The following is a 10,194-nucleotide window of genomic DNA, read 5'->3' on the forward strand; positions in this document are numbered from 1 at the left end:
GATTTCTCGCTTTCTGTCTCCCTGTCTCTCTGGCAAGCAAATGCACCCTATAGCAAACAAAACAAAACTAAACAAAATAAAACCTCTCTAAAAAAAAATAGAAAGAAAGAAAGAAAATCTCACTCTGGGCATGTGTATGTGCCCATTTAAAATTCTGAGAGGAGAATGGAGGAGAAAGAATTGTGGGGTGGCCATCCACCCTGGGGAGCGATTTTCCACTTTTTGTCTGTCTCTGTCTCTCCAGCAAGCGCACATGCCCTATAGCAAAAAAACTCCCTCTCTAAAAAACAAAACAAAACAAAACCGAAACAAGAACGAGTGACCTTGCCAGAAAAAGATAGAGGGGAAAGTGAGAAATCACCCCCCAGAGGTAACGGCCGTGCCACAGTCCCTTCCCCTCCATTCACCTCTTGGGATTTTCAACACTCACACACATGCACCCACTGTGATTTTCAAGCCACCGGGTCTGGGACTTGAACCTCAGTTGATCATGTGGGAGTCTAGTATCTTAGCCACCATGCCACCTGATGACCCCACCTGGTGTGTTTTTCAAGCCACCAGAACTCCTAACCTCGCAGCATGCCATATAGGATCCAGTGCCTTAACCAAGACACCACCTGCTAGCTTGGGCTTGTGGCCTCCATGTCCAAGTGGCGCTCAGATGGGCCGAGTCCACTTGAACATTGTTCTGACTTCAAATGGGCAGAGTCTGGTGAGATTTCAACTCAAAGTGTTGCCGGTTATTTTATTTATTTATTTATTTTGAGAGGTTTTTGCTATAGGGCCCGTACGCTTGCCAGACAGAGAGAGACACAGAGACAGAAAGCGAGAAATCACCCCACAGGGGGGATGGCCACGCTGCAATCCCTTCTCCTCCATTCTCCTCTTGGGGTCTTGGGCACGCACGCACATGCGCTTGGCGTGAGTTTTAAGCCACCGGGTCCGGGATGCGAACTGCAGTCGACTACATGGGAATCCAGCGACATAGCCATTATGCCAACTGCTGGTCCCTATATTTTGTATTACTTGACTTTCATCTGCAGACTACGAAGGAAGGCCTGTGCTGAGCTTGTCATTGTTTCCTGTGCATTCCGTGATCTTGGGGAAGCCACACCCTGTTTCTGGTTTTTGCCTATTATTTAGTGCAGGGATAAGCGGTCTTTTACAACTGGTTTAACATGAGAGTGATCCTTCTGAGGTGCTGGGGTTTGGGTGGAGGTTGGTAGAGGGGACAAGGGAACATCAAACTGAGCACAGACTCTCAAGAGAGAACGCTGTCCATCAGTCCGTTCTAGCAGTGGCTGGCTCGCAGTGCCTGTAAATGGCAGGGAGCGAGCGAGCACTGAGCTGGGTCTAGTGGCCTTGCTAAGGAATTTGCATGCCATCGCCAGCATGCATGCCATGGGTTGCCAATGCCTCTGAGAAAAATAGTCCTGGGGCCAGCACTTGGCATGGAGATGAGGGGACTGGACTCCCACCCACATGGCTGACCTTGGTTCAAGTCCTGGACCTGGCGGCTTACGTTCTCACATTTTTGGTTTTTTTTTCTCTCTCTGTTTCTCTCGTATTTTGGAAGTTTGGTTGCTCCCTCCAGGCTCAAGGAAGAATCTACCCCGGTTCGGCCACCCGTTCCTGCTGGCCACCTGGCATCATCAGTTCTCTTCCCAAGGCCCCTGGCAGCCAGTTTGGCAAGAGCGGCCTGGGAAGAGTAGTCACTTGATTTGTTTCCTGTCTGCCAGACGCTCAGGGCTGCGGAAATCCATGCGGATGCAATAACTCAACATGGTTTCATTCATGAGATCCAGAGGGAGGATGCACTCCTTCCAAAGACACATAGGGCCCACATGCCTGATCTAGCAAGCTGGGGAGGTTTCACACTTCTCCACACATTTCAAAGTATAATTAAATGTCGGGGCTGTCTCCTGCATCTCCTTCTGTGCTCATATAACACTTGTTTCTCAGGGCTCCTGGGGACTGAGGATTTTGCAAAAGAACAAAACAGACCAAACACACATGTGAATTATCCATATTTATATGTGAAAAAGGAGTAAGTCAACAGATTGATGAGGCTTTATTACCAAGGCAGAAATTTGATTCCAGGCTGCAGGAATGGCAGTACAGTGTCCAGGGCAAAGGGGTCGGGGAACAGAAGCAGCCTGTTCTGCACAGGACTGGCAGGACTCCACCCGGAACGATTCCACCGTAGGAGTGGCTAGGAGAGAAGGGACTCCTGATGAGAAATGGTTGAAAGCATCAGGGATATCTAGGGACCAGCAGTTAGCGTAATGACTACGTCTCTGGACTCCCATGTAGTTGACAGCAGTTCAAGTCCCCAGACCCAGTGGCTTAAACTCATGCCAGGCATGTGTACGTGCGTGCCCAAGATCCCGAGAAGAGAATGGAGGAGAAAGGATTGCAGTGTGGCCATCCCCGCTGGGGGGTGATTTCTTGCTTTCTGTCTCTCTGGAGAGTGCATGCCTCCTATAGCAAAAAAAAAAAAAAATGGCATCAAGGATGTCTAACCGGAGGAGGAAATAAAAAAACACGTGGGGAACATGACAGCTGTCTTTGAAAAACCAGAAGACGAGCCTGTGGGAGAGGGAGAAGACTCAAGGCCCAGCAAAGGAGTTTGAAGAGTGTGGGCTTTGGATTCAGGAGCTCCCAGCTGAATGTACAGCTCTGCAACTTACTAGGCCTGCTCCCTTTGGTAAGCCACTTCATCTCCGCGCACTTCTGTTTCTTCACTGGTGCAGTGGAAGAAGGCTTTCCTCATGGTGTGTCGTGAGACAGCTTCTATACAAGAGTGCTTGAAGTCTGCAAACGCGTGGCAATTGATAGTACCCTGCGTCTCTGATCAGGAGCACAAAGCCTGGTCAAATGAGTGAAATTGACAGAGAGGCACATACTGGCACACTTCTATTAAGAAGAGCTACCCAGGGCCGGCAGATGGTGTAAGAGTTACACTGTTGGACTCCCACATGGCTGACCATGGTTCAAGACTCGGACCCAATGGCTTGAAAATCATGCTGGGTACATATGTGTGTGTGCTCAAGATCTCAGGAGGAGCATGGAGAAGGTATTGCACCATGGCCATCCCCACTGTGGGACAATTTCTCCCTTTCCCTCTCACTGTCTTTGTCTCTCTCTCTCTCTTTCTCTGGGCAAGCACACTTGCCCTAAGACAAAAACCTCTTAAAAAAATAAGAAGAAGGGATCAGCAGATGGCAGAATGGTTATGTCACTGGACTCCCACATAGTCAGTTCAAGTCCTATACCCACCAGCTTTAAATTCACATTGGCGTGTGTGCGTGCGTGCCCAAGATCCCGAGAGGAGAATGGAGGAGAAGGGATTGCGGCATGGCCATCCCCCCTGGGGGGTGATTTCTCACTTTCTGTCTCTCTGTCTTTCTGTGTCTCTCCCAGGAGCACACACACCCTAAGGCAAAAACAAACAAAAAAAACTCTTAAAAAAATAAAAAAGATCATTAACAATTTACATGCTGTCAAATCCAACCATCAGTTTTTTTCCATCCTCCCTGGGCTTGTTCCATCTGCATAATTGATAAAGTTGACCTCTTCCTGCTCCTCCAAGATGCCAAACTCTCTTGGATTTCCTCCTACCTCGGTGTTAACAGTCTCTTCGATGGGTTCCTCCTCACCTCCTGACCTCTAAATGGTCGGTGCCTTAGGGATGCTTCCTCAAAACTCTTTTCTTGGGACCAGCAGTTAACATAATGGCTATGTCGCTGAACTCCCATGTAGTCGACCGTGGTTCGAGTCCTGGACCCGGTGGCTTAAACTCATGCCGGGTGCGTGTGCATGTGTGTGTGTGTGCCCAAGATCCCGAGAGAATGGAGGAGAAGGGATTGCGGCGTGGCCATCCATCCCCCCAGGAGGTGATTTCTTGCTTTCTATCTCTCTGTCTCTCCTCTCTGTCTTTCTGGAGAGCACAAACAAACAAACAAAAAAACAAATTTTCTTCTGTCTGTTTTTGTTTGTTTGTTTGTTTGTTTTTTAGAATTATTTATTTGGGACCAGCAGTTGGCGTAATGGCTATGTTGCTGGACTCCCATGTAGTTGACCATGGTTTGAGTCCTGAACTCAGTGGCTTAAACTCATGCCAGGCACGTGTGCGTGCATGCCCAAGATCCCGAGAGGAGAATAGAGGAGAAGGGATTGCGGCGTGGCCATCCTTGGGGTGGGGGGGTGATTTCTCGCTTTCTGTCTCTCTATCTCTCTCTGTCTTTCTGGCGAGTGCATGTGCCCTATAGCAAAAATCTTTCCAAAAAAAGATTTATTTTATTAATTATTATTTTAAATTGATATAAGGCATATGCACTCACCAGAGAGAGAGAGAAAATGACAGAGAGAAAGGGAAAATGAGAAAGCTAGCTACCAGGTCCGGGATTTGAACTACAGAGAGCTATGTAGGAGTTCACCAATCCAACCACCAGGCCACTTGCTGGTCCCTCTTTCCTTCTCTTTTTAAATTTTGCCAGAGGGCAGATGCACTCATGAGCGAGAAAAAGAGAGAACCACCCAATGGGGCTGATAGGGCATGGTCATGCCGCAATCCCTTTTTGCCACCTCTCCATCCTGTTGGGGTTTAGGGTGTGCTCACTCACACACCCACCATGTTTTTCAGTTTTTCATGGCTGAGATTCAGACCATGCAGTTGGCTATGTGGGATCCAGCTGCCTTAACCACAAGGCCACAGGGCTGTCCCCACAACTCTTCTCTTTTCTACTGTTTCCTGGTGGTCTCATCCAGATTTGTGGCCTTAAATATATACTGGGCATGGTTCTGATCTATACAGTGGACACCTTTCACATTCATCTCTCTAGTTAGGACTTCCATCCCGAACTCCAGCCTCATAACCAATGGCCTCCCGATAGCACCACCTGGATACCTCATAGCTGTGTTGTATTTAACAGGCTCAATACCAAATCCCTGAGGTTGAAACCTGCTCCTCCCACAAGCTTCGTCATGTCGGTGGCTTTTAGTCACTCGAACCATAACCCTTGGGGTCATTTCACACCCCATATCCGATTCATCAGCAAATCCTATGCTTCAGCATGTACCTAGAACCCAACCACTTCTGGCCTACTCGACACAGAGGTGTTATGTGTTACAAAAACCAGATCAGGGCCAGCAGGTGGTGTGGTGGTTAAGAGTGCTGGAATCCCACATGACCGACCCTGGTTTGAGTCCCGGATCTGGCGGCTTGCTTTCTCACTTGCCCTCCCTCCCTCCCCTCTCTCACTCTATCTGTCTCTGGTCAAATAAATAAATAATAAGTAAAGCTAAATAAAATAATTCTTACCAAAAAAACCCATAAGCTAGATTACGTCACTTCTCTGCTCACAATTGCCCTGTGGCCCCATCTTACTCCAAGCAAAAGCCAAAGTCCTCACCTGCAGCTACTCTCCCCTCACTGTCTTTACTCCAGGCACTGGATAACTTTCTTGCTGTTCCACCAACACGGTAGGCCAGCTCCTGCCCTGCAATGCCCTAGAATGTTCTTTTCCCAGATATCTGGTTGGCTTCTTTCCTCACCTCCTGTGGGTCTTCTTGGTGAGGCTGTCCCTGACCTTTCTATTTAAAATTGCAACTCCCCTGCCATCCACTCTCTCCACACTCCCAAAGCAGGGAGACTTTCATTGAAAAAAAATTTTTTGAGAGAGATTTTTGCTATAGGGTGCGTGCACTCACCAGAGAGATATAGAGAGAGATAGAAAGTGAGAAATCACCCCCCAAAGGAGATGGTCATGCCACAATTCTCTCTCTTCTATTCTCCTCTCAGGATCTTGAGCACACACACACACACACACACATGCTCTGCATGAGTTTTAAGCCACTGGGTCCGTGACTCAAACCGCAGTCGACTACCCTAAAGTGACATAACCTTTATGCCATCTGCTGGTCCCTTTAAAAAAGTTTTTTAGTTTACTATAAAGTGCATGTGTTCATGCATGCACAAGAGAGAAATCACCCCCTGTGGCAATGGCCACACCACAGTCCCTCCTCCAGTCTCCTCTCCAGGATTTGAGGGACACACGCACATGGGCCTTGCATGTTTTTCCAGTTACGGGGTCTGAGAAGCAAACCACACACCAGCTTAACCTCCATGTTACCTGCTGAGCCTTATTTTTCTCCTTAGGACTCATCACCACCTAGTGTACTATATACTTTACTCACTTATATTGTTCATTATTTTTAAGTTTATTTGCTCACCTTTTTTTAAAAGTTTTTGTTTGTTTGTTTGTTTGTTTGTTTTTGAGAGGTTTTTGCTTTAGAGTGTGTGTGCTCACCAGAAAGACAGAGAGGAAGACACAGAAAGCGAGAAATCACTCCCCAGGGGGGATGGCCACGCTACAATCCCTTCTCCTCCATTCTCCTCTCGGGATCTTGGGCATGCACGCTCATGCGTCCGACGTGAGTTTAAGCCACCAGGTCTGGGACTCGAACTCTGGTCGACTACATGGAAATCCAGCAACATAGCCATTACACTAACTGCTGGTCCCATTTTTAGAGATTTTTGCTATAGGACATGTGCTCTTGTGGGAGAGACAGAGAGAAACAGAGACAGAAAGCAAGAAATCACCCCTTGGGAGGGTGGCCACACTGCAATCCCTTCTCCTCCATTCTCCTCTTGGGATCTTGGGCATGAATACACACACTCCCAGCGAGTTTCAAGGTACCAGGTCCAGAACTTGAACTGCAGTTGGTCACGTGGGAGTTCAGCGATGTTCAGTGATGAAACCATTTCGCCATCTGCTGGTCTCTATTTGCTCACTTTTTCTATGAGTGAATAAGTGAAAGACACATATAGAGAAAGAGACAGAGAGAGAGAGACAGAGACAGAGAAAGCACCCCCATCAGGTCTTGGTGCTGCGAGCCATCCTCAGCTTCAGCTAGTCCTGGATCATGGGCACACATGTGCCTGGCATACTCAGGGAGGAGTACGCAGACTCGGAACCTTCCCATGTGAGAGGCCTCACAGAGTGTTGCGTTTTACCAGTGAGCCCCTATTTTATTTATTATTGGACATAAGCTCCACGGCGGCAGTGATTTTTGTCTGTGTTGTTCATGTAGATCTCTTCAGCTCCTCAAATGGTACCTGGCACAAAGCAAGTGGTCAATGCATGTTTGTTCATCTCCCAGACAGACTAGTAAGTGACAGACGCAAGTTGCAGAATAACAAGAATAGTGTGATTTAATTTATGTTAAAGAAGGGGCTGGCAGGTGGCGTGGTGGTTAAGGGCACTAGACTCCCACATGGCTGACCATGGTTTGAGTCCCGGACCTGGCAGCTTGCTTTCTCACTTTCTCTCTGTTCCTCTCTGATCAAATATAAATAAATAAAGTTTAAAAAAATGATCTTTTAAAAAAAAAGAATTATTTTATTTAGCTTTATTTATTTATTTATTTATTTAAATTTGATCAGAGAGGGATAGAGAGAAAGAGTGAGAGAAAGTGAGAAAGCAAGCCACCAGGTCCAGGACTTGAACCGTGCGTGATTAGCCATGTGGGAGTCCAGCACCCTTAACCACTTAACCACCACTCCACCTGCTGGCCCCTAAAATAATATTTTTTTTAGACGTTCCATTCTCCTCTTGGGATCTTGGGCATGCACGCGCACACGTCCGGCATGAGTTTAAGCCACCGGGTCTGGGACTCGAACCTCAGTAGACTACATGGGAGTCCAGCGACATAGCCATTATGCTAACTGCTGGTCCCCCCTAAAATAATTCTTAAAAATTTATGTTAAAAAACACCACAAAGCATCACGCCTTACCTGTATATATGTACATGTGGATGTAGCACGTGGAACATTGGTTATAATCAGAGATATTTCCAGTGGGTCTGGGATAGGGAAGGGATGCCAAAGAAAAATTTAGCCATGTTTCTGATATGTTCATCTTTTCCCAAGAAAGTGTATTCTTTTGTTACTTCTGTGCAATTTAAAAGAAATGAAAATGGGGACTGACAGGTGGCATGGTGGATAAGGGCACTGGACTCCCACATGGCTGACCACAGTTCAAGTCCCAGACCTTTCTTGCTTTCTCTCTCTCTCTCTCTCTCCTCTCTCTCTCTCTCACTCTACTCCTCTCTAATCAAATTTAATAAATAAAGTTAAATAAAATAATTCTTTTTTTGGACAGGTTTTTGCTAGAGTGTGTGAGCTCGCCAGAGAGACAGAGAGAGACAGAGAGACAGAAAGCAAGAGATCACCGATGGCCATGCCACAATCTCTTCTCCATTCTTCTCTTGGGATTTTGGGCATGTACACACATGTGCCCGGCATGAGTTTTAAGCCACCAGGTTCGGGCGATTGACTACATGGGAGTCCAGCGACATAGCCATTACGCCAACTGCTGGTCCCCCGATATGTATTTTCTATAAACTTTTGGAAGAGCTCTTATAGGACTTGTACAGTTATAGAGTGAAGCCTAGTGGTTAAGAGTACAGGCTCTGGAGACATCTGTATGAATTCAATTTCAACTTTACTATCTAGATGATCTTGGGTGATTTGCAAACACTGCCCTCTGCGTTATTCTGCACAAACAGTCGTCCTCACTTATAGAAGGGGAGTGATAATAGTAATGACACCTACTTCAGAGGGTTGTAGTGACAAGTAAATAGGTTAGTTATTGCAAGTAACCATTCTTAGAACCAATGTGTGGCACATAGTAGGTGTTCAATACAAGGAGACTATTGTTGGAAAATTCATAACATATTTTTCTATGTTTTTCTATGCAAAATTGCATTATGACTTTTCCAACAACCCAATATTTTCACTATTAAAGATGTCATATTGGGACCAGCAGGTGGCGTGGTGGTTAAGGTGCTGGACACTCCCACATGGCTGACCATGGTTCGAGTCCCAGACCTGGTGGCCTGCATTTTCACTTTCCCCCTCTCTCTGTGTGTGTCTCTCTCTGGTCAAATTAAAATAAATGAATGAATAAATAAAATTAAATAAAGAATTACATTTTAGAAAAGATGTCATTTTATTTCATTTAATGGGGTTTTTTTAGTTTGTTATTAACTGTACTTTCTTTTTTATTTTTTTATACATTCACAATCACATTATTTAGCTTATAGAGTGAACACATTTTAGAAAAGATGTCATTTTATTTCATTTAATGGGGTTTTTTTAGTTTGTTATTAACTGTACTTTCTTTTTTATTTTTTTATACATTCACAATCACATTATTTAGCTTATAGAGTGAACATTTCAATATGTGAACATTTCTCTCCAGTCCAGTTGATCAAAAATCTTCAACAGATAACACCACACCTCCCCGTCCTGTCATTTTAATGGTTATAACACTCCTGCAGGGGAGAATAAATAGCATGGGTTCTGGAGTCAGACTTCTTTTTTAGAATTTTTAGAAATTTTTGCTGTAGGGTGCATGTGCTCACCGGAGAGACAGAGAGACAGAAAGACAGAAAGTGAGAAATCACCCCCCTACGAGGATGGTCACGTGGCAATGCCTTCTCCGCTATTCTCTTCTCAGGGTTTTGGACATGCACACACATGTGTCTTGTGTGAGTTTAAGCTGCCAGGTCTGGGACTTGAACTGCAGTTGACTACATGGGAGTCTGACAGTGTAACCATTACACCATCTGCTGGTCCCGACAGACCTGGTCTGAATGCCAGCTTGGAGACTTAGCTACGTGACCTAGGCAAGGCACTTCACTTCCCTGTGCCTCCGCTTCCTAATCTGTAAAGTGAGGCCATAGTGACACCTGCCTGTAGGACTGTTCTTGGGATGGAAGGATGTCTTGCAAAGACAACACGCTACAGCACCTGCCATGTGCCAACCCACAGTTGGAGCTGGGTTTGGTTTGTTTAATGACCCTGATTGGTCTGTGACCTCCCTGGCTGGCCCTGGACTCGTCTGGCCCTCTCCCTAGAGCTTGCTTCCTTCAGCTGTCATCCAGAGAGAGCACAGTCTCCAGCCTGCCCCTCCCATAACCAGGGCCAGGTAGCCTCTGCACTCCTCTTGGCTCCTTCCTGATGGGCTGTGACAGGTGCCCCACAGGACAACTGCTGGCCCTGCCCATCTTCTGATCCCCCTTCTACCATCTGGGCACCTCGGCTCCTAGGGATGGGATGTTGGGACTCTTGGTCTTTTTTTTTTAAACACTATTTATTTATTTATTTTTGGAGAGGTTTTTGCTATA

The sequence above is a fragment of the Tupaia chinensis genome, unplaced genomic scaffold, assembly GCF_000334495.1.
Source record: "Tupaia chinensis unplaced genomic scaffold, TupChi_1.0 Scaffold145659_1, whole genome shotgun sequence".
Classification (NCBI taxonomy): domain Eukaryota; kingdom Metazoa; phylum Chordata; class Mammalia; order Scandentia; family Tupaiidae; genus Tupaia; species Tupaia belangeri.